Here is a 21,664-nt window from a genome sequence, read left to right on the forward strand (position 1 = left end):
TATTTAGAAGATGTTCAAACCTTTAGAAATGAGTTGAAAGAATAATTCAATGAACATTGCTTACCCTTCACCTACAGTCACCAGTTGTTAACATTTTGCCTCATTTCTCACATATGAATTTTTGATGAACCATTTGAAAATTAAGTTGCAGGCATGACACTTTCTTCCTAAATTCTTTGTCAAGTATCTCCTATGGATAAGAACATTCTCCTACATAACTACAATAACATTATCACATCTAGAAAATGAACACTAATTTATAATAGCTAATGTCAATTGAATTTTTAAATTTAAAAATTTTAAATTTCCCTGATGGTCCCAATAACATCTTTCATAGGGTCACGTACTGCATTTGGTTATTATGTTTGTGTCATTTAATCTAGAACTGTCCTTGTGACTTCTTTGGTTTCCCTTTTTGAAGAGTCCAGATCAGTTGGCTTAAGTACACCCCACATTCTATGTTATTTTGATGATTTCCTCATGATTAGATCCAGGTTACACACTTTTAGAAGGAAAGCACAGAGGTAATGTTTGTGTACTTCTTTTTGCACGTAATAACAGTTTGTACCGTCGTGTTCAATTTGGTCACGTGGCTTCTAAAAGGTGGTGTCAGCCAGATCTCTCCACCCTAAAGAAACATGGTTTCTCTTGCAATGTATGTAATGGCAGGACAGGGATGGTGGGAGTGGGCGTGAAGCTGTCAGACCCCAGGTAAGGAGCCTGTTGCCCACCAGCCTTTTGCCCAGTGATCTTCACATTCGTTGCTGACCACGCCTGAACCAAGTATTACATCAGGAACTGCAGAATGTTGATTTTTCTCATTATGTAATTTCTTCTACATTTACTTTGTGGCATTGTCTTGTAAAGAGGAACTTTCTCTCCCCTTTTAGTAATCTTTAACATCCTTATTCTTTATGATGTTCAAATTGTCCCATATTTGGCCACGAGGTATCCCTTCAAGTTGGCCCCTGTGTCTTATATACGCCCCTTTGTCTATACAACCTTAAAAATACTGCTTTTCCTTTCTAATTAGCAAAGACATACATATTCACTGCAGAATATTTTTAAACAGAAAACTGCAAAAAAGTGGAGGTTTCTATGTTCCCCCATCTAAAAATAATTATTAACATTTTGACCTTCTTTCCAGGAAATAGATAGATAGGTAGTTGGGTGAGTAGATAAGCCGGTAGGTAGATAGGTGATAGAATTTTGTATCTGATGTTTTGTTACATAAAAATAGAAACATAATATAGAGCATACCAAATTTTCACCAAATTTACTTCCAAAGCTATTATTTCCCAACTCATGAAATACAGTTCTATGACATTATTTTTAATGACTATGACACAAATATTGATATGGATATACCATAATTTACTTCACTAATGCCCTACAGTTAGGCATTTATTTTGCCCCCAACTTCTTTGATTATCAGCAAGATTATTTTATGTTTTCTAATTATTTAGAGGTACTCTTTTATGAACTGCATTTTCATGTCCTTAGTTAATAAACGTTATCTGTTTCTTACTGAGTATGTAATCTTTTTAATTTTGTTTATGATAAACTCTGACATAAAAGTCTGAATTTTTAGAAATTTTTCTAGGCACATGTATCCATCTTTTATTTTCTACTTTCTGCTCTTGATGATACATTTACATCAATCTTTCCCACTCCAAGTTTACGTAAATATTCATCTTTGTTCTATTACATTTTATTCCCCAGTTCATCTAAAATTTTATTTTGGTATCATGTATTGGTTAAGCATCTAACTAGATTTTTTTTTTCCACGTGGAAAACCAGTCATCCCAAATCCATTAACGGAATAATTTGCCAATTCCCCACTGTTTTGAAATACTTTCTTTATATATAAGTGATAACAAATAATGAGGCCTGTTATTGGACTTTCTACTTTTTCCACTAAGGTTGATGTGTAAATTCTTCATTGTCTTCTTTTCCAGTATCTTTTTTTTTATTATATTCAGTAGTTGTGAATTTTTCCTTTATATGATTTATATTTTTATATTCTCATTTTATTGCAGAGACATTTCTGAACACTACCACATAAAAGGACTTTCTTATGTAAGCTCTGCACCCAACATGGGGCTCAAACCGACCCAAGCAGCAAGAGCCACATGCTCTACTGAGCCAGCCAGGCGCCCCAAAGATCTCCGTTTGTTGATGTCTTTGATTCTTCTCATGGTGGGCTAAAATTGGTTGTTCCAATAAATTTTCTTTTCTTTTCAAGAGTGCTGAGTACTAAACAAGGAGCTTGACATGTATCATCTCTCCTTAACCTTTATCACAGTCTTATGAACTAAATAATATTTTCTCTAGTTTTTAGATAAAGAAACTAAGTGTTCAAGATGTTAAATAACTGGTCCAGGTTTACACAGCTTGGATGCTGTGCTGCCTAAATTTTACCTCAGGTCTACACAGAGTTCAGATACATGGGTGTTAGATACTTTGCCAGCTCTTGTGGATCTAAGACCTTCTATTGTCTTTACACATCAGCAGTTTGGCTTGATGAGAATTACTGGATTACAGTCCTTTCCCACAGATGTTTATAGTTCACATATGTTTCAGTTAGAAATGAGTTTAACTGGGGCACCTGGGTGGCTCAACCGTTTGAGCGTCCGACTTCGGCCCAGGTCACGATCTCACGGCAGGTCTGTGCGTTGGAGCCCTGCGTCAGGCTCTGTGCTACCGGAGTCCGGAGCCTGCTTCAGATTCTTGTCTCCCTCTGTCTGCCCCTCCCCTGCTCGCTCGCTTGCTCTCTCTCAAAAATAAGCAAACAAACATTAAAAAAAAGAAAGTGGCACGCTGCCACACCCAACAAAAAGTAATTAAGGAAATTCAGGTAGTTAATTAACAGCTTTTGCAACAGTCTTACCAGGTTATGTCTAAGTGCTGGGTTTATATTTTTATCATTTTCGTTCAGGTCGTCAGCTCAGAAATATGTGCTATTATACCTGTAATCGTTGCTTTGGTTATATTTATTACGGTTTTATTTATATTTATTCTCACATTTGTCTTCTATATTACTTTTTGATTTTTCTGTATTGTGATTCTATTCACCTCCATCTCTAACAGACTTTAAAAATCCAACATTTTCTTTGGATACTTTTTAAAAAGTAGATCTCATTTAGCTCATTTTTAATTTTTTTCTGCTTCCCTGCCAACTCCCTTCATGTTTCATACCTATTATTATTTTTGTATCTCACACCATGGAGAGAAATTTTCAAGAAAAAACAAACTTTAAATATATAGAAAAGGAAAAAATAATAATATAACAAGTATCTGTATACACACCATCTGGAGCTGATAATTGTTAACATTTTCTCATATTTGTGTTGTTGGCTTAAAACTCAGCTAACCTCCCTGCCCTTAACTCTGGCATTCCCAAACACCTTTACTCTATTTCTCTTTTCTCTTTTCCAGAGAACTTATCACCTCCTGACATAATATCCAGTCTCCTTATACTTTACATCTGCTTCCCTGCCTGTGGCATACAAGGTCCATGAGGGCACGATCTTTGTTTTGTTTTCGGTAATTATTCTCAGGTACCTAGGAGACTGCCCAAAATATAGTAGGCACTCAATAAATATTTGTTGAATGAATAAATGAAGGGAAAGTGTATTTTTTATACCTATTCATGTTTATATACAGACTTAGTCCATTCCTTTTAACTGCTATGTAGTTATCAGCAAACGTAGCTAACATTTTACTGTGTTCCAACACTATTCTCATGGCTTTACATTTCTCCTATAATGCTCAAATAGACCTGTGAGATAAGTACTGTATTGTTAGTAAGCCCTATGCTACAGATGAAGCAACTGAGAGCAGTGAGTGGATACAAAATCAAGGTACAGAAATTGGTCGTGTTTCAGGGCACCTGGGTGGCTCAATCGGTTAAGTGTCCCACTCTTTATTTCGGTTCAGGTCATGACCTCAGGGGTCCTGAGATTAAACCCCATGTTGGCTCCACCCTGGGCCTGGAGACTGGAGCCTGGTTAAGATTCTCTCTCCCTTTCCCTCTGCCCCTCCCGACTTGCACGTGCACTCTCTCTCAAATAAAAGAAGTAAGTAAATAAATAAATAAATAAATAAATGACATTGGTTGTTTCTATATAGTAATAATAAAACATCTGAAAAAGAAATAAAGAAAACAATCCTGTTCACAACAGTGTTAGAAACAATAAAATATTTGGGAGTAAATTTAACCAAGGAGGTGAAAGATCTGTATACTAAAAATAAAAGACATAAAACATGGGTGGGGGGAGTAAACAAAAATGTAGTGCTTTTATTTCATTTTTTTTAATTCCAAGATTTTATTTAAATTCAAGTTTGTTAACATATAGTGTGGTATTGGTTTCAGGAGTGGAATTTAGTGATTCATCACTTATATACCACACCCAGTGCTCATCCAAAAAAGTGCCTTCCTTAATGCCCATCACCTATGTAGCCCATCCCCTCACCCAACTTTCCTCTAGCAACCCTCAGTTTGTTCTCTTAAAAGTCTCTTAAGGTTTGCCTCCCTGTTTTTATCTTATTTTATTTTTCCTTCCCTTCCCCTATGTTCATCTGTTTTGTTTCTTAAATTCCACATATGAATGAAATCATATGGTATTTATTTTTCTCTGACTGACTTATTTTGCTTAGCATAATACACTCTAGTTCCATCCACATCATTGCAAATGGCAAGATTTAATCTTTTTTGATGGCTGAGTAATATTCCATTGTGTGTGTACACACACACACATTCCATTGTGTGCACACACACACACACACACACACACACTACTTCATCTTTATCCATTCATCAGTTGATAGACATTTGGATCTTTCCCCCTTTTTTTTTTTTGAGAGAGAGGGGGTGGTGAGTGCCTGCATGCAAGCAGAGTAGGGGCAGAGAGAGAGGGAGAGAAAGAATCTTAAGCAGGCTCCATGCCCAGCACACAATCCCAAGACCATGAGATCATGATCTGAGCCAAAATCAAGAGCTGGACATTTAACTGACTAAGCCACCCAGGCACCCCTGGGCTTTTTACGTAATTTGGCTATTGTTGATAGTGCTGCTATAAACATTGTATTTGCCCTCAGTATTTTTGTATCCTTTCAATAAATACCTAGTAGTGTAGTTGATGGGTCGTAGATTAGCTCTATCTTTAACTTTCTAAGGAAACTCCAGGCTGTTTTCCAAGTGGCTGTACCAGTTTGCATTCCCACCAACAGTGTAAGAGGGTTCCCTTTCTGTGCATCCTCGCCAACATCTGTTGTTACCTAAGTTGTTAATTTAGCCATTCTGACAGGTGCAAGGTGATATCTCATTGTAGTTTTGATATTATTTCCCTGATGGTGAGTAATGATGAGCATTTTTTCATGTGTCGGTCAGCCATTTGTATGTCTTCTTTGGAGAAATGTCTGTTTCTGTTTTCTGACCATTTCTTAGCTGGATTATTTATTTTTGGGGTGTTAAGTTTGATAAATTCTTTATAGATTTTAGGTATTAGCCCTTTATCAGATATGTCATTTGCAAATATCATCTCCATTCTGTGTAGGTTTCCTTTTAGTTTGGTTGATTGTTTCCTTCACTGTACAGAAGCTTTTTATCTTGATGTAGTCCCAATAGTTCATTTTGCTTTTGTTTCTCCTGCCTCCAGAGACATATCTAGTAAGAAGTTGCTAAAGGTCAAAGAGTTGCTGCCTGTGTTCTCCTCTAGGATTTTGATGGCTTCCTGTCTTACATTGAGGTCTTTCATCCATTTTGAGTTTATTTTTGTGTATGGTATAAGTGGTCCAGTTTCATTTTTCTGCATGTCACTGTCCAGTTTTCCCAACACCATTTGCTGAAGAGACTGTCTTTTTTCCATTGTATATTCTTTCCTCCTTTGTCAAAGATGAGTTGACCATATACTTGTTCTATTTCTGGGTTCTCTATTTTGTTCCATTGGTATGAGTCTGTTTTTATGCCGGTACCATACTGTCTTGATGATTACAGCTTTGTAATACAGCTGAATTGTGAATTGTGTCCAGAATTGTGATGCCTCACACTTTGCTTGGCTTTTTCAACATTACTTTGGCTCATCAGGGTCTTTTCTGGTTTCATACAAATTTTAGAATTGTTTGTGCTAGCTCTGTGAAAAATCCTGGTGCTGACAGGGATTGCAAGATTTCTACACAGATTGCTTTGGATAGTATAGACATTTGAACAATATGTGTTCTTCCAATCCATGAACATTCAGTGTTTTTCCATTTCTTTGTGTCTTCAATTTCTTTCATAGGTGTTCTATAGTTTTCAGAGTACAGATCTTTTGCCGCTTTTGTTAGGTTTATTCCTAGGTATCTTATGGTTTTTGGTGCAATTGTAAATGGGCTTGATTCCTTGATTTCTCTTTCTGCTGCTTCGTCAATGGTGTATAGAAATGCAACAGATTTCTGTACATTGGTTTTATATCCTGTGACTTCACTGAATTCATGTATCAGTTCTAGCAATTTTTTGATGGAGTCTTTCAGGTTTTCCATGTAAAGTATCATGTCATCTGCAAAGAGGGGAAGTTTGACTTCTTCCTTGCCTATTTGGATGCCTTTTCTTTTTTTGTCTGGTTGCTGAGGCTGGGACTTCCAACACTATGTTGAACAATAGTGGTGAGAGTGGACATTCCTGTTGTGTTCATGACCTTAGGGGAAAGTTCTCAGTTTTTCCCCATGGAGGATGATATTAGCTGTGGGTCTTTTCTATATGGCTATTATGATGTTGAGGTATGTTCCTTCTTATCCCTACCTTTTTGAATGTTTTTATCAAGAAAGTGCTGTATTTTGTCAAATGCTTTTTATGCATCTATTGAGGGAATCATATGGTTCTTATCCTTTCTTTAATTAATGTGGTGTATCACATTGATTGATTTGCAGATTTTGAACCACCCCTGCATCCCAGGAATAAATCCCACTTGATTGTGGTGAATAATTCTTTTAATGTATTGTTGGATTTGATTCGCTAGTATCTTGTTGAGAATTTTTGCACCCATATTCATCAGGGATATGGGTCTGAAATTCTTTTCTTTGAGGTCTTTGGTTTTAGAATCAAGGTAATACTGGCTTCATAGAATGAGTTTGGAAGTATTCTTTCCATTTTGTTTTTTTGAACAGTTTCAAAAGAATAGGTATTAACTCTTCTCTAAATGTTTGGTATAATTCCCTTGGGAAGCCATCTGGCCCTGGACTTATTTGTTGGGAGATTTTTGATTACTGGTCCAATTTCTTTACTGGCTATGGGTCTGCTCAAATTTTCTATTTTTTCCTGTTGCAGTTTTGGTAGTTTATATGTTTCTCAGAATTTATCCATTTTTCCAGACTGCCCAATTTGTTGGCATATAATTGTTCATAATATTCTCTTATAATTCTTTGTATTTCTGTGGTGTTGGTTGTGATCTCTCCTCTTTCATTCATGATTTTGTTTATTTGGGTCTTTTTTCTTTCCTGTTTGATAAGTCTGGCTAGGGGTTTATCAGTAAAGTCCAAAGCCAGCAGAAGAAGGCAAATAATAAAGATTAGAGCAGAAATAAATGACATAGAATAAAATAGAAAATGTAGTGTTCTTAGAATGTGTTAGAACTTAAGTGATTATCATCTGAAAAATAAATCCATATATATATATAGACCTATATATATATATATAGGTCTACATATAAGAACCCCATCATAACCACAAATAAAAAACCTACAATAGAAACATTAAAAAATGAAGAGAAAGGCCCCAAAACACTAAAGAAAACCATCAAACAACAAGAGACCAAGAAACAGAGAACACAAAAACAACCAGAAAAAAAAATGTAAATGGCAGTAAGTACATACCTACCAATAATTACTTTAAATGGGCTAAATGCTCCAATAAAATTACATAGGGTGGCTGAGTGGATTTTTGAAAAATCTATAGAGGGAGCCCAGGTGGCTCAGCTGGTTGAGCGTCTGGCTCTTGATTTCAGCTCAGGGCATGATCTCCCAGTTTTGGGATTGAACTCCTCATCAGACTCTGTACTGACAGCGTGGAGCCCGCTTGGGATTCTCTCTCTCCCTTTCTCTCTGCCCCTCCCCTGCTCACAGAAGCGCCTTCGCTCTCACGCTCTCTCTCTCTGAAAATAAATATTTTATAACATATCTAGGGGCTCCTGGGTGGCTCAGCTGGTTAAGCGTCTGACTTCGCCTCAGGTCATCATTCAAGCCCCATGTCAGGCACTGTGCTGACAGCTCAGAGCCTGGAACCTGCTTCAGATTCTGTGTATCCTTCTCTCTCTGCCCTTCCTCCACTCACACTCTTTCTCTCAAAAATAAACATTAAAAAGTATTTATAAAACTATATGCTGGGGGTGCCTGGGGTGGCTCAGTCGATTAAGCGGCCGACTTCGGCTCAGGTCATGATCTCGGGGTCTGTGAGTTCGAGCCCCACATCAGCTCTCTGCTGACAGCTCGGAGCCTGGAGCCTGTTTCAGATTCTGTGTCTCCCTCTCTCTGACCCTCCCCCGTTCATGCTCTGTCTCTCTCTGTCTCAAAAAAAATAAATAAATAAATGTTAAAAAAAAAAAAAGACTTGAAAAAAAAATATATATGCTGCCTACAAGAGACTCACTTTAGCTCTAACAACACACAGACTGAAAATGAAGAGATGGAAAAAGACATTCCATGCCAAGGGAAAAGAAAAGAAAGTTGGAATAGCCATACTCATATGAAATAAAACCGACTTTGAAACAAAGACTGTAACAAAAGACAAAGAAAAGACATATAATGATAGAGGTGTCACTCCAAGAAGAAAACAGAACTTTCATAAATATTTATGCATCAAAATAAATAGAGGCGCCTAGAGGCGCCTGGGTGGCTCAGTCAATTAAGCACCCAACTTCAGTTCAAGTCATGATCTCACAGATCCTGAGTTTGAACCCCCATGGGACTCTGCTTACAGCTCGGAGCCTGCTTTGGATTCTCTGTCTCCCTCTTCCTCTGCCCCTCCCCCACTTGTGCTCACTCTCACTTTCTCTCTCTCTCAAAAATAAATAAGTAAACATTTAAAAAAAATAGGAGGACCTAAATAGATAAAGCAAATATTTACAGACAAAAAGGAAAAAACTGACAGTGATACAATAATACTGGGGACTTTAATGCCCCACTTACATCAATGAATAGATCATCCACACAGAAAATCAATAAAGAAACATTGGCCTTAAACAACACATCAGACCAGATGGGTTTAATATACAGAACATTGCATCCAAAAACTGCAGAATATACATTCTCTTCAAGTGTGCATGGGACACTCTCATAGATATATCATATGTTAGGCCACAAAACAAGTCTCAGTAAATTCAAGAAGACTTAAGTCATATCAAGCATCTTTTCTGATAACAACGGCATGAAGTTAGAAATCAATTAAGAGAAGAAAACTGGAAAAAACACAAACATTTGGAGACTAAACAGCATGCTACTAACCAAGCAATGGGTCAATGAATACATCAACAGGAAAATCAAAAAATACCTTGAGACAAATTAAAATGGAAATACAACTTTCCAAATCTATGGGATACAGCAATAGCTGTTCTAAGAGGGACATTCATAGCAATACAGACATATTTCAAGAAATAAGAAAAATCCCAAATAAACAATCTAAATTTACACCTAAAGGAACTAGAAAAAGAAGAAAAAAACAAGACCCAAAGTTAGTAGTAGAAGCAAGGAAATAATTAAGCTCAGAGTAGAGATAAATGAAATAGAGACTAAAAAGGATAATAGAAAAGATCAATGAAAGTAATAGCAGGTTCTTTGAAAAGATACACAAAATCAATAAATTTCATCAAGAAAAAAAGATTTATCAGACTCCTCCAGAAAACAAGAGAAAGGACCCAAATTAATAAAATAAGATACTAAAGAGAAGTTACAACCAACATCACAGAACTGCAAAGAATTATAAGAGACTATCACAAATAATTATATGCCAACAAACTGGACAACCTAGAAGAAATGGACAAATTCATAGAAACACACAACCTTCCAAAACTGAATCAGGAAGAAACAGAAAATCTGAATAGACCAATTACAAGTTATGAAAATGAATCAGTAATTTAAAAACTCCCAAAAAACAAAATTCCAGGACCAGCTTCACAGGTGAATTTTACCAAACACTTAAAGAAGAGTTAGTGTTTATCCTTCTCAAATTGTTCCAAAAATTAAAGAGGAAGTAACAATTCCAAACTCATTTTATCCTGATAGCAAAATCAGACAAAGACACCACAAAAGAAAGAAAATCTCAGGCCAGTATCCCTGATGAACATAGATGCAAAAATCCTCAACAAAATATTAGCAAACCACATTTGACAATATATTAAAAAGATCAAACACTATAGTCAAGTAGGATTTATTCCAGGGATGCAAGGATGGTACACCATCGCCAAATCAATGTGATATGCCACATTAACAAAGTAAAGAATAAAAATCATATGACCATCTAATTAGAGAATAAGCTAACTTATTAGTTACAGAATAAGCACTTGACGAAATTCAACATCCATTTTTATCCTCCTGGCCACTAGGCACCATGATAGCTAGCCTGTGTGGCCCAAGCAAGGTCTTTCAGGCATTAGGCTGGGCAGCCCTCCTTGGGGTCCCAGACATGAGGCCAAGAACACAGCTGAAAGTGGAGGCCTGGTATGTGGATCCTGGAGGGAGACCATAGGATGAGATGCTCCAGGCCCCAGGGGGGATGGGAAGAACCTGCAGCAGGAGGGCCAAATTGTAGGTGGCCTTGTCTCACTCCAGTGCTTGCCTTGGGTTGTACCTTCAACATCCATTTATAATTCAAAACTTCCAAAAAGGAACATAATACCTCAACATAATAAAGGCCATATATGATAAATCTACAGCATGATAAACATCATGCTCAATGGTGAAAAGCTAAAAGCTTTCCCTCTAAGATCAGGAACAAGACAAGTTCTTGCCCCTCTTGCCACTTTCATTCAACAGAGTGCTGGAACCCCTAGCTACAGCAATCAGATAAGAAAAATAAAATGTTTGATTCAAAATGTTAAGGAAGAAGTAAAACTGTCACTATTTACAGATGACATGATACTATATAAAGAAAACCCTAAAGACTCCACCAGAAAAAACTATCCAAATAAATGAATTCAGTAAAGTTCCAAAATACAAAATTAACACGCAGAATTGGTTACATCTGTATATACTAATAATGAGCTATCAGAAAGAAAAATGAAGAAAATCATATTTACAACTTCATCAAAAAGAATAAAATACCTGGGGATAAATTTAACATAGTAGGTTAAAGACCTGTACTCTGAAAACTGTAAAAAGATTTTATTGATGAAAGAAATTGAAGACAACACAAATAATGGAAAGATACAATGTGATCATGGGTTGGAAGAGTTAATATTGTCAAAATGTCTATACTACCCAAAGCGATCACAGATTCAATACAATCCCCATCAAAATACCAATAGTATTTTTCACAGAACTAGAACAAATGATATTAAAATTTGTATGGAACACCAAAAGACCCCAAATAGCCAAAGCAATCTTAAGAAGGAAAAAAAAAGCTGGAGGTATTATTCTCCCTGATTTCAAGCTACACTACAAAGCTATATTAATCAAAACAATATATTACCGGCACAAAACAGACACATAGATCAATGAAATATAATAGAGAGCCCAGAAATAAACCCACATTTGTATGACCAATTAATCTAGAACAAAGGAGGCAAGATATACGATGGGGAAAAGACAGTCTCTTCAATAAATGATGCTGGAAAAACTGGACACCATATGCAAAAGAGGGAAACTGGACCATTTTCCTATACCATACATAAACTCAAGGTGGATTAAAGACTTGAATGTAACACCTGAAATCATAAAACTCCAAAAAGAAAATATAGGCAGTAAGCTCTTTGACATCATTCTTAGTAATATTTTTTTGGACTCGTGTCCTTAGGCAAGGGCAACAAAAGCTGTACCAAACAAATGTAATTACATCAAACTAAAAATCTTTTGCACATTGAGGGAAACCATCAACAAAATAAAAAGGCAAATCTACTGAATGGGAGAAGGTATTTGCAAGTCATACATCCAGTAAGAGGTTAATATCCAAAATGTATAAAGAACTTACACAACTTATTATAAAAAAAAAATCTCATTTAAAAATGGGCAGAGGACTTGAATAGATTGTTCTCCAAAGAAGACCTACACTAACATGAAACAGGTGAAACATGAAAGGTGCTCAACATCACTAATAATCAGGGAAATGTAAATAAAACCATAATGAGATATCACCACACACCAGGCATAATGGCCATTATCACACAGAAATAAAAGATTTTTATTTTTTTAGTAAGGTAAGGATGTGGATAAAAGGACCCTCAGACACTGCTGGTGGGATTTTAAGTTGGTGCAGCCACTGTGAAAAATAGTATGGAGGTTCTTCAAAAAATTAAAAATAGAACTACCATATGATCCAGCCATTCCACTTCTGGAAGAAAACAAAAACACCAATTTGAAGAGATATATGCATCCCCATGTTCACTGCAGCATTTTTTACAATAGACAAAATATGAAACCAGCCTAAGCGTCCATAAACAGATGAATGTATAATGAAGATGTGGTGTATATATGAAATATTAGCCGTAAAAAGAATAAAATCTTCCCATTTGTGACAACATGGATGGACCTAGAGGCTATAATGCTAAGTGAAATAAGTCAGACAGAGAAAGACAAATACAAAAATGATTTCACTTATATGTGGAATCTAAAGAACAAATGTCATACGTCAATGATATCTCATTAAAGCTGGAAAAAAACAAAGACCCTTGAGCGCTACAGCTAGATTAAAACCTAGACTTCCGGCCCCAGAGCTGCACACTAAACCACTACGCGTGAGTGCTATAAAACAAACAAACCACATTCATTTATCCTTTTCTCTAGTGACATTTAGGTTGTTTGCAGTTTTCCTTACTATGAACAAGTTTCAATGAACACCATTGTGCCTATCTCCCTTCGCATGCATACGTTGAACGTTTCCTGAGGCTATATACATCAAGAGGAGTAGCTATGGGATCCTTTTTTGTTTTTTGAAAGAACAGAGCAGGTGTTGTTTAAGTTTCTTCCTTTCAGAAAAATGTTTTTCTCTGATAGAATATATGTTCCATGAAGGCAGGAATGTTTTGTTCACTGCTGTATTCTAAGCAAATAGAAGAATGTCAAGCACATGAGACATACTCAATAAACACCTGCTGAAGATATGAATGGTTCTGGAATATGAAGCTCTATTTCCTTAATTATGCAAACTCATTTTATATAGCCCCAAACTGTATGAGGAGAATTTCTAGTTACTCATCTTTGTACATTGAGAATTTTACCTAACCCTTGGGTTTACCCCCAAAAGGAACTGGAAGAGAGGATTCTTCTTGGATCCCAGTACTTCCTCTGATGTTACTGGTATTCTTTTCAAGGATTTTATTTCTTTTTTAATGTTTACTTCTTTATTTTCAGAGAGATAGAGAGCGAGTAGGGGAGGCACAGAGAGAGAGAGAGAGAGAGAGAGAGAATCCCACGCAGGCTCTGTGCCGTCAGTTTCCCAAGAACTGTGAAATAATGACCTATGCCGAAACCAAGAGTAAGATGCTCAACCAACTGAGCTAGCCAGGTGCCCCCTCCTCGAGGGCTTTAAACTGGGAAGTAAGGAACAAGTTCTATGACCCAACACCCTGAAGAGAATGGGGAGGGAACCATGGCTGTTAATGACTTGGGACAGTTTCCCCTGAGGCCTGGTGTGGCTTGACCTTGTTGGTGCTTCCAAACACCATGTCAAAGCTGAACCTTGCCCTATTGTAAAGAGTTGGAAAGATGCAACTCAACCACTGCCAGCCCCATGGATACCACCAAGCCACCGTGGCTAAGGAGACTGCAGCGAGGAGTTCCCAGTCTGTCCTACTGCTCCCTCTTGCTCTTACCCCTCGTGCCTCCAAAGGAGGGCATGTGAATGCCTACCAGACTCCCAGATAGCCCTCAAGGGCCAGTGCATCCCACTCCACTCTACCTATGAGAACTCCCTTTTTTTTGCATGTGAACAACTCCCTTCTGTAGAATCTAGCAATGGTACAGGTGTCCCCATGTTTCTATTGTTGGTCACTTCAGCCATGCTCAGAATAGGAGGAATCAGAAGCACACCCACCTCAGTGTTAACTTGTTTTTTGCTGTGTTTTCCCAAGATGTCCTAAGTCAGTTATAGACAACAGAACAGCAGTTGAATGGAAAACCGTTGGCTGCTGCTTCTCTGTGAAAGCAGCTGCATCTTTGATTCTAATTTTTAAACCCCTCTTCAGTGTGACTCCTGGGTGGTGAAGGTGGCACATCCAACACCTTCACGTGTAAAACACAGGAAGGATTTTCTTGTGTACCGATGGAAGAGGACTTTGGAGCAGATGGCTGTACCTACGCTTTGTTTCTCTCATCTATTCTCCACAGCCCATTCATTCTTTTACACCTCTCTTTGTGTGAATAATCTCCTTTTCACTTTTGTGCTTTACTCGAGTCCCATGCTGACAACTGAGCTGGCAACTGTTAGGAAGCTTCTGGCACTGACAAATCCATCAAATATTTAGTGACGTAGGCCTACTAGGTGCCAGACCTTCTCTCAGAAGCTGAAGAAAAAATATTTCCTGATATCAAGGAGCTCACAACACGTCTCACAAAGCTACCTTCTAGTAAAATAAAAAGATAATAAGTAACCATATGTCAGGGGGTGCTACCGTAAGGGAGAAAAGGAAGTCAAAGTACAGGGCAAAGAATGCTGGAGAGGTGCTACTTTCGAGAGCAGAGAAAGCCTCTCTTAAAATATCCTTAAAAAATGTGAAAAAGAACATTGAAATATCCTCGCTATACAATCATGCCTCAACAGGATTCCCTAGTAACTATAAAAAGCAGATGTATGTGTGTTTGTTCATGAACATCCCTAGTAGGTAAGACCACTTTGTGTATTACAAAATCTGGAATCTCAGGACCAAGTGCATGATTCTCTGATTCTAATTTCCTCGCTTATAAAATGAAATCAACCATATCGTAGGGTTATTGTAAAGATCCAATAAGCCAGCGTCTATAAACTGCCAAGCACACAGTTAGCACTCAATAAATGTATACTTTCTTTCCTTTCTCCCTTCTCTTTTCCCGGCTCTTACCTTGATAAAACCAGATAGCCTTCTCCCCAAGTCATACACATGATGCCATAGAGATCCTTATGAAGGAACAATCAGAAATTAGGTCAGTTTTTCCTTATTGTACAATGTCCTCAATCCATAGAGCCTAGGTCTCTTTAGATAATTTGGAGTGAAAACAAACAATTCCTTATTGGGTTCCTCCAGAGTCTGAATGGGCCTAGAATGGTGCCATTAAATAGAGAAGAGTTCACTGAAATGCCAAGAGGGAACTAAGTCACTAGATTGAATTACAAATGTTTTATCCTGTGAGTAGATGAGGAAGGGGCTTCAGACCCTCGGGGGTTGGATATTGACTACATCTCTCTCCAACATACCATAATCAGGATAAATATGAGTACTTATTAAAAAATCTAAATCATCCCCTCCCATTGTCCCAGTGGTACCACATTAATAAAGAAAATTAATTCCCTGGTATTTTTTATAGCCAAAGAAATATATCATCAATAATGACAAATAATAAAAGGTGACTTTCTTACTCTAAGAGTTCATCCAGGTAAACTTAGCCCCTTTAATAGACCACGTAAGCGTTTTTTAATTAAACAACAAATTCAAAACCAACTTCATTAGTCTTTCACGAGGTCACTCCCAGTGGCCTCTTCCTTTGGTGCAGAAGTAAAAGCTCTGCACTAGAAATAGGAAGTCATCCCTGTGACCCTGATCAAGATGTCTAACTTCTCAGTGTCTTAGGCTTGGATTAGGTTAAGGGAACATCTTGTGCATGTCTGAGATCTTCCTATGAACACATTCTTCCCCTTTCATTTCTTCCTCTATTTCTACTGCTTCTCTAGTCATAAACCACACCTGCAATATTATCTTGGTCCAATTCAGCAGCGTGTTCTTCTACTTTCCCAATGGCTCCAGGACTACGATGGTGGAGAATCTCCTGTATAGCTGGGCAGCCTTTCCACCAAGTAATTATAAACACATATCGCACTGTATATTCTTCCTCCCTGTGAAACATTTAAAGCACAGTCCTTATTCATATTCATAGTCCTTATAGTCCTTATAGTCTATAAGCCTATAGTCCTTATAGTCCTTATTCATCCCAACCTCCAGAGAGAGGTGTTGTAAGGACCCTCAGAAGGAGCTCAGCAGAGAAGCTTAAAACCCACCTTAGGAAAATCATTAAAAATGTAAAAAAAAAACTAGTAGTTTCTCCAAGTAGACTTCAGTGAATAAAGATCTGATATGTCCACCTACCTGATCCTTCATTTTCATATACACAGACTTGGAATACCGCAAACTTTCTATTTTGACCTTGCTTTTATTTATAAGAGCCCTGGCCCCATAAATAAAAATGCATGGCCCAAGCCTGCTGGCCGGGTAGGCCGTGGAGCACAGTATACTTTGGGCTTCAACCTCTCACTACTACAGTTGGCTAACTTAACTGATCCCTTCTCGCTGCTTCCCACACGTCACCGTGTCCGCTTGCAAAGTATACCTTCGTCCTTGCCTCTGTCTTATCATTGTGTCACGTCAGGAAAGCATCCTCTCGCTTCCTTGGAAAGTTGAGTGCCAAAAAATAATGAAACGGTATGTCACTTAGTGGAACATTTCATGTTATCCAGAGACACGAACAAAAGAAAAGATAGCTGTCGGCAAACATCCTTTGCGCCTGACTGAATCCATGTTGCAAACCATTTGTGACACTGCCAGAGGGAACTGGAACATGGCAAAAGATGCAACGTGTACTAGAGCATGGTTCCTAGACTTTGACTGAAATGTAAAGATTTAAAGAAATTCCAGGGAACTGACATAAGGTTGGCAACACCTTTCAAATAAGGCCTAAAAACAGAAGGAAAGACCACCCTTTACTCTTGCCATTTCCTTTCAAATGGACAATTTAGTGGTATATCCATGAAATGGAATATTATTCAGCCATAAAAAGTAATGAGGTTCTGATATAGGCTACCACCTAGAAGAACCTTGAAAACATTAAGCCAAATGAAATAAACCAGACACAAAAAGACAAATATTGTTATGATTCCACTTACATGAGGTATCTAGAGTAGTAAAATACATAACGACAGAAAACAGATCAGAGGTTACCAGGGGCTAAGGAGAAGCAGGGATGGGGGGTTATTGCTTAATGGGTAGAGTTTCTTGAAACAGATACTGGTGATGGTTGCCCAACATCATATAATTAATGCCACTGAATTGCACACTTAAAAAATGGTTAAAATGGCCCCAAAGGGGGGATATTTTCACACACACACACACACACACACACACTGCAAAGCATAGAGGGAAACAGATCGTCCACAGATGCTTTCATTGATGTAAGAGGAAAGGATAGATGCAGATCCAGGTGAGTTTTTCAGTGCAGCTGTGGAAACAGATAGTTCTGGATCATCTGCTGAGAGTGAAAGGGTCTTGGGACTGGAATCCTATTTCTTCTATCAACTCGGTACTCCTTTGTGCAGGTTTTGATGTTTCCGGTGATCTGGCTCTGTGTTAACCTAACCAACACATTCACAGATATGAACCGCCCACTCGGTCAAGCCATCCTCCTCACTAGCCTAGAACACCCAGCTCTCCCAATTCATGTCGCTAATCCTTTTTCTTTGTTCAGCCATATCCTCCCCCTCGTCAAGGCCAGCTCAATAACCATTCTCACGTGGCAGAGACGATCTCTTCCATAGTTTTCCTATCTTCCTAACCATCCTCAGTGACCAACCTGGTCTTGAACACCAAAAGCATATAAAATGCTCTTCCCCATCAGAGCTCACTTACCCACAGTAGTGTATTGATTATTGTTTTCCATCTGTTAGTCTTTTGTGAGCTCCTTCTCTTAATCTTATTTATTGAGCAAGTACTAATAGTCTTTTAAGTACGCAGCAACTGCTATTATTGTTGATTAGTGAATAATTAACAAGAGTTAGTATTTATGTAGCCCACGAATTCCACAGTGCTTTCACACATATAATTATAGGATCACTGTTTACCATAGTATCTTAAATCCCCAACAAAAAAACTTATTAATTAGCTCCATTTGAGTGAAAAAGAACCTGAGGTGTCAAAGAATCAAGTTGTGCATGCTAGTTCATATGCTAATAATTAACAAAATATTTAATAATTACTTGATAACAAAATTAATAACAATAAGTAATTACAATCAATCTTGTGTATTAAAAAAGTCTCCTACTATATTTCCAACTAAGAATAAACCTAGGAAAGATTTTTCATATAGAAAATGACACATTTATTGTGTTATTTAGTAAGTGTTTTGTCACACAACCTGAGTCTATCTAGCCAAGTCATTCCTCAAAACTATTTTCAACTTTAAAAGGTTAACAAGTAACACATATTTGTCATAGAAAAATGAGAAAGTAAGTCTGGTAGGAAAAGTCCATAATCCTACTATCTAATGTCAACAACCACCAACAGATACCTTTTTACACATTTCATGTGAGTATATGTAGACCCTCTTTCTTTGAACAGAAAATGGGATTTTTGATAGACAGCTTTGTTATTAGGCTTTTTACCTTAATTGGGGGAATGAATATATTTGCATGTCAAATACATCTATGTCCCCATTAATGACTGCATGACTTATAAGCTAATCCTCTATTTCTGTATGTTTAAGTTGGCTCACATTTTTTTTTTCTATCATATAAAAAACTCTGTGATGAACACTCCCCTATATTCATGAGCTTGTCCAATTACTACCTTAGGATGAATTCCTGGAAGTAGGAATTACAGGTCAATGGTAAGAAACTATTTTTGAAATGTTTGTGGTTTGTGTTTTGTTTTGTTTTCCATGAAATAGAGGTGATAAAACAGATTTAGGGGGCATGCTAAGTTTTTAGTATTCTGTTGTACTCAAATTTTTTTAAAACCTGGTAAAACTCTGTTTTTTAAATATGTCCAAAGAATTTAAATAGAAGGTTTCAACATTCAAGCCCCTTCAAACTATAAAAACATATTGGTTGAAAAGCATAAAAATCTAACAGTGACTTGGAAGACAAGACATATCCTAATTTCAATAACTTTTATTATTTCTTTAATCAAATGAGAAATAACAGCAGAAAAAGAAGAACCCACATTTGTAAAAACGATCTCCTCCAATTTTTAAAATTTTTATTTTTCGGATTCAAAAAATACATATTCATTATAGAAAATTTGGAAAATACATAGAAGAAAATATGAATTTCCAAGAATCCAACAATACATAAGAGAGCCTTACAGTTTTACTACTTTCTACACATGTGTACTTTTTAACAATTTGCCATTTTCCTTCTCTCGCCCACCCGACGCCCCAGAAGAGAGGCGAAGGCAGGTCCTTGAGGACCACGGCCTGTGACATCCACCATACCACTCTGTCCTTACTGCAGGCCTCCCTTCTTGCTGAGCTGTGGCCTGGTTCCTTGCTTACTCCCCAGACTGCTTTGTAAATGCACCGCCCCCCCTCCAAAGTGCCAAGGCTCCTCTGCCTCCAGAAGTCCCAAGCGGGAGAACTCACAAAGTCAACTTCCAGCTAGCTGCCTGCTTCATTTCAGGGCCAGGCTTCTCCCAAGTGACACCTTGAAGATTTATCTCAGCTGATCAACGTCTGAAGCAGCAACTAATACCTCTTAAAATGTATATAGCACGTTAAAGTTTAGCGAGTTCTCTCACACACATTTAACCTCTGCAAGAGTCTTCTGAAGTGAACAGAGCAGATATCCTTATTTAACAGAGAAGGAAACAAGGTGCAGAGGAGCCGAGGAAAGATCATACATAGCTAGTGAGTGGCAGAGCTTGGACTGGAAGCCATAAATTGACTCCAAGGTCAGAGCTCTTTACCTAGCCATTAAACCGTGCTTAAGTCTGACAACTAGAAATTAAGAACCAGAAGGGTCTTCAACAGATCACCTCATCTAATCCCTTCTCAGTATTCACACATAAGGAAAATGAGTCCCCGAGAAGCTAGGTGATTGCCGAAAGTCACCAGCTTTCGTGATGAAGAGAATCTAAAGGCACAATCTTCAGACTCCCAGGCCAGTGCTCACGCCAGTCGTCCCTAGAGAGATGTTCTTTAATAAGCTGGTCTCTCATCCGGTGTCTTCTGCTTAGCCAAATGTCAACCAGGAATTAAAATCCTAAAAGTGTAGAATGTTAGAGCCAGAAGGAACCTTAAAGACCACCCAGGCCAACCCACTCACTTTACAGATGAGGAGTCTAAGATCCAGAACCCATGGCTTCCGACATTCAATTCTATGCACTTTCCTTCCAACGCATCCTATCACTTCCCTTCTGAGTAGTTAAAAACAAAATCTGGCCAAAGATGTTTACTTCCTTCTTTGACATTCAGTGTGCCACAGGACACAGATCAGCAAAGTCAAAGTGAAACTAAATGGGATTTGAATTCAGAAGATACTTAGTTTGTAACAGATGTACCCACCATGACTGTAGCATGAAATATCCAAGTTCTGCTGCGTTCTAAGCAGCCTCCCCCACTCTCCACCCTCCACCTCCATAACCAGACAGCAGGTCTATTGAAATGTGTGTGTCGTAGGAAAGGGCACCAATGACCCTTTGGAAGTCACCCATCCTTTAATCTGTGAAAATGTAGCAATATTGTTTGGCTAAAGACTTTTACTCCACAAATCAGCCAGGAATCCTGATTAAAGCTGGCAGCACATCACCAAGGCTGTCACAGTTCCTTGACCCCAGTGGACCCAGATCCTGCTCTCACCATCTTTGTATCATCTGTGTATCATCCAAATCAGCTCCTGAAAGTATGCTACCTTGATTCTCCTGTAGCAGGTCCATGGTTCTATGGCTAGCCTTCTTTCTCTAATGAGATGGAAAGCTCTTTGAGGGCAAGGCACGACTTCTGCCTTTGCCCCTAGCGTCAAGAAACTTGAAGAAGGGTAAACAAAACCATGTGTAAAACCAAGCGCAGTCACAGAGGTGTAAACAGGAAGCCAAGGAGCCCAGAAGAGAGCATCTACTGGTGGGGAGGGGTAGCTGCTGGGTAAGGTAACAGATCCGAGCCTTAAAGGGCTAGTGGAATCAGTCGGGCAAAGGTAGGCGGAAGGCAAGCCAGGCAGGCGGGCCAGCGTCAGCAAAAGCAAGGAGAGAAAACAGTTCAACGTTGCCGGAGCATCAAGTGCAAGGCGGGGAGTGGTGGGAACTGAGGCTGTAGCGGTGGGCCCAGCTCCGAGGCGGCAGGCAACAAGCCCGCGTAATTCGCGCTGACCTGCACGGGGAGGGCCGCTTACGCAATTCGCGAGTAAACGAATTTGGGCGCCCATTACGAGGCTCTGTCAATGACCGCCAGCCGCGGCCGCGCCGGCCCCCTCCCCCTTGCACCTGTGCGCCTTCGCAGCTGCCAAAGCAAACGCAGCGCTGCCTTAATCCGCTAGATTTTCAACGCGGGCCGCACGCCCCCCCCCACCCGCCCCCCGGCCGCGGCCACT

At 38.5% G+C, this 21,664-nt stretch overlaps 1 protein-coding gene across 4 annotated transcripts in view; it reads right to left on the reverse strand.

The window, feature by feature from the left end:
- N4BP2L1 (NEDD4 binding protein 2 like 1) overlaps nt 1-21,664 on the reverse strand; it is a 34,015-nt gene that overhangs the window by 11,401 nt on the left and 950 nt on the right. The gene's annotated exons all lie outside the window — the stretch shown is intronic.

The sequence above is a fragment of the Felis catus genome, chromosome A1 (assembly GCF_018350175.1).
Source record: "Felis catus isolate Fca126 chromosome A1, F.catus_Fca126_mat1.0, whole genome shotgun sequence".
Lineage (NCBI taxonomy): Eukaryota > Metazoa > Chordata > Mammalia > Carnivora > Felidae > Felis > Felis catus.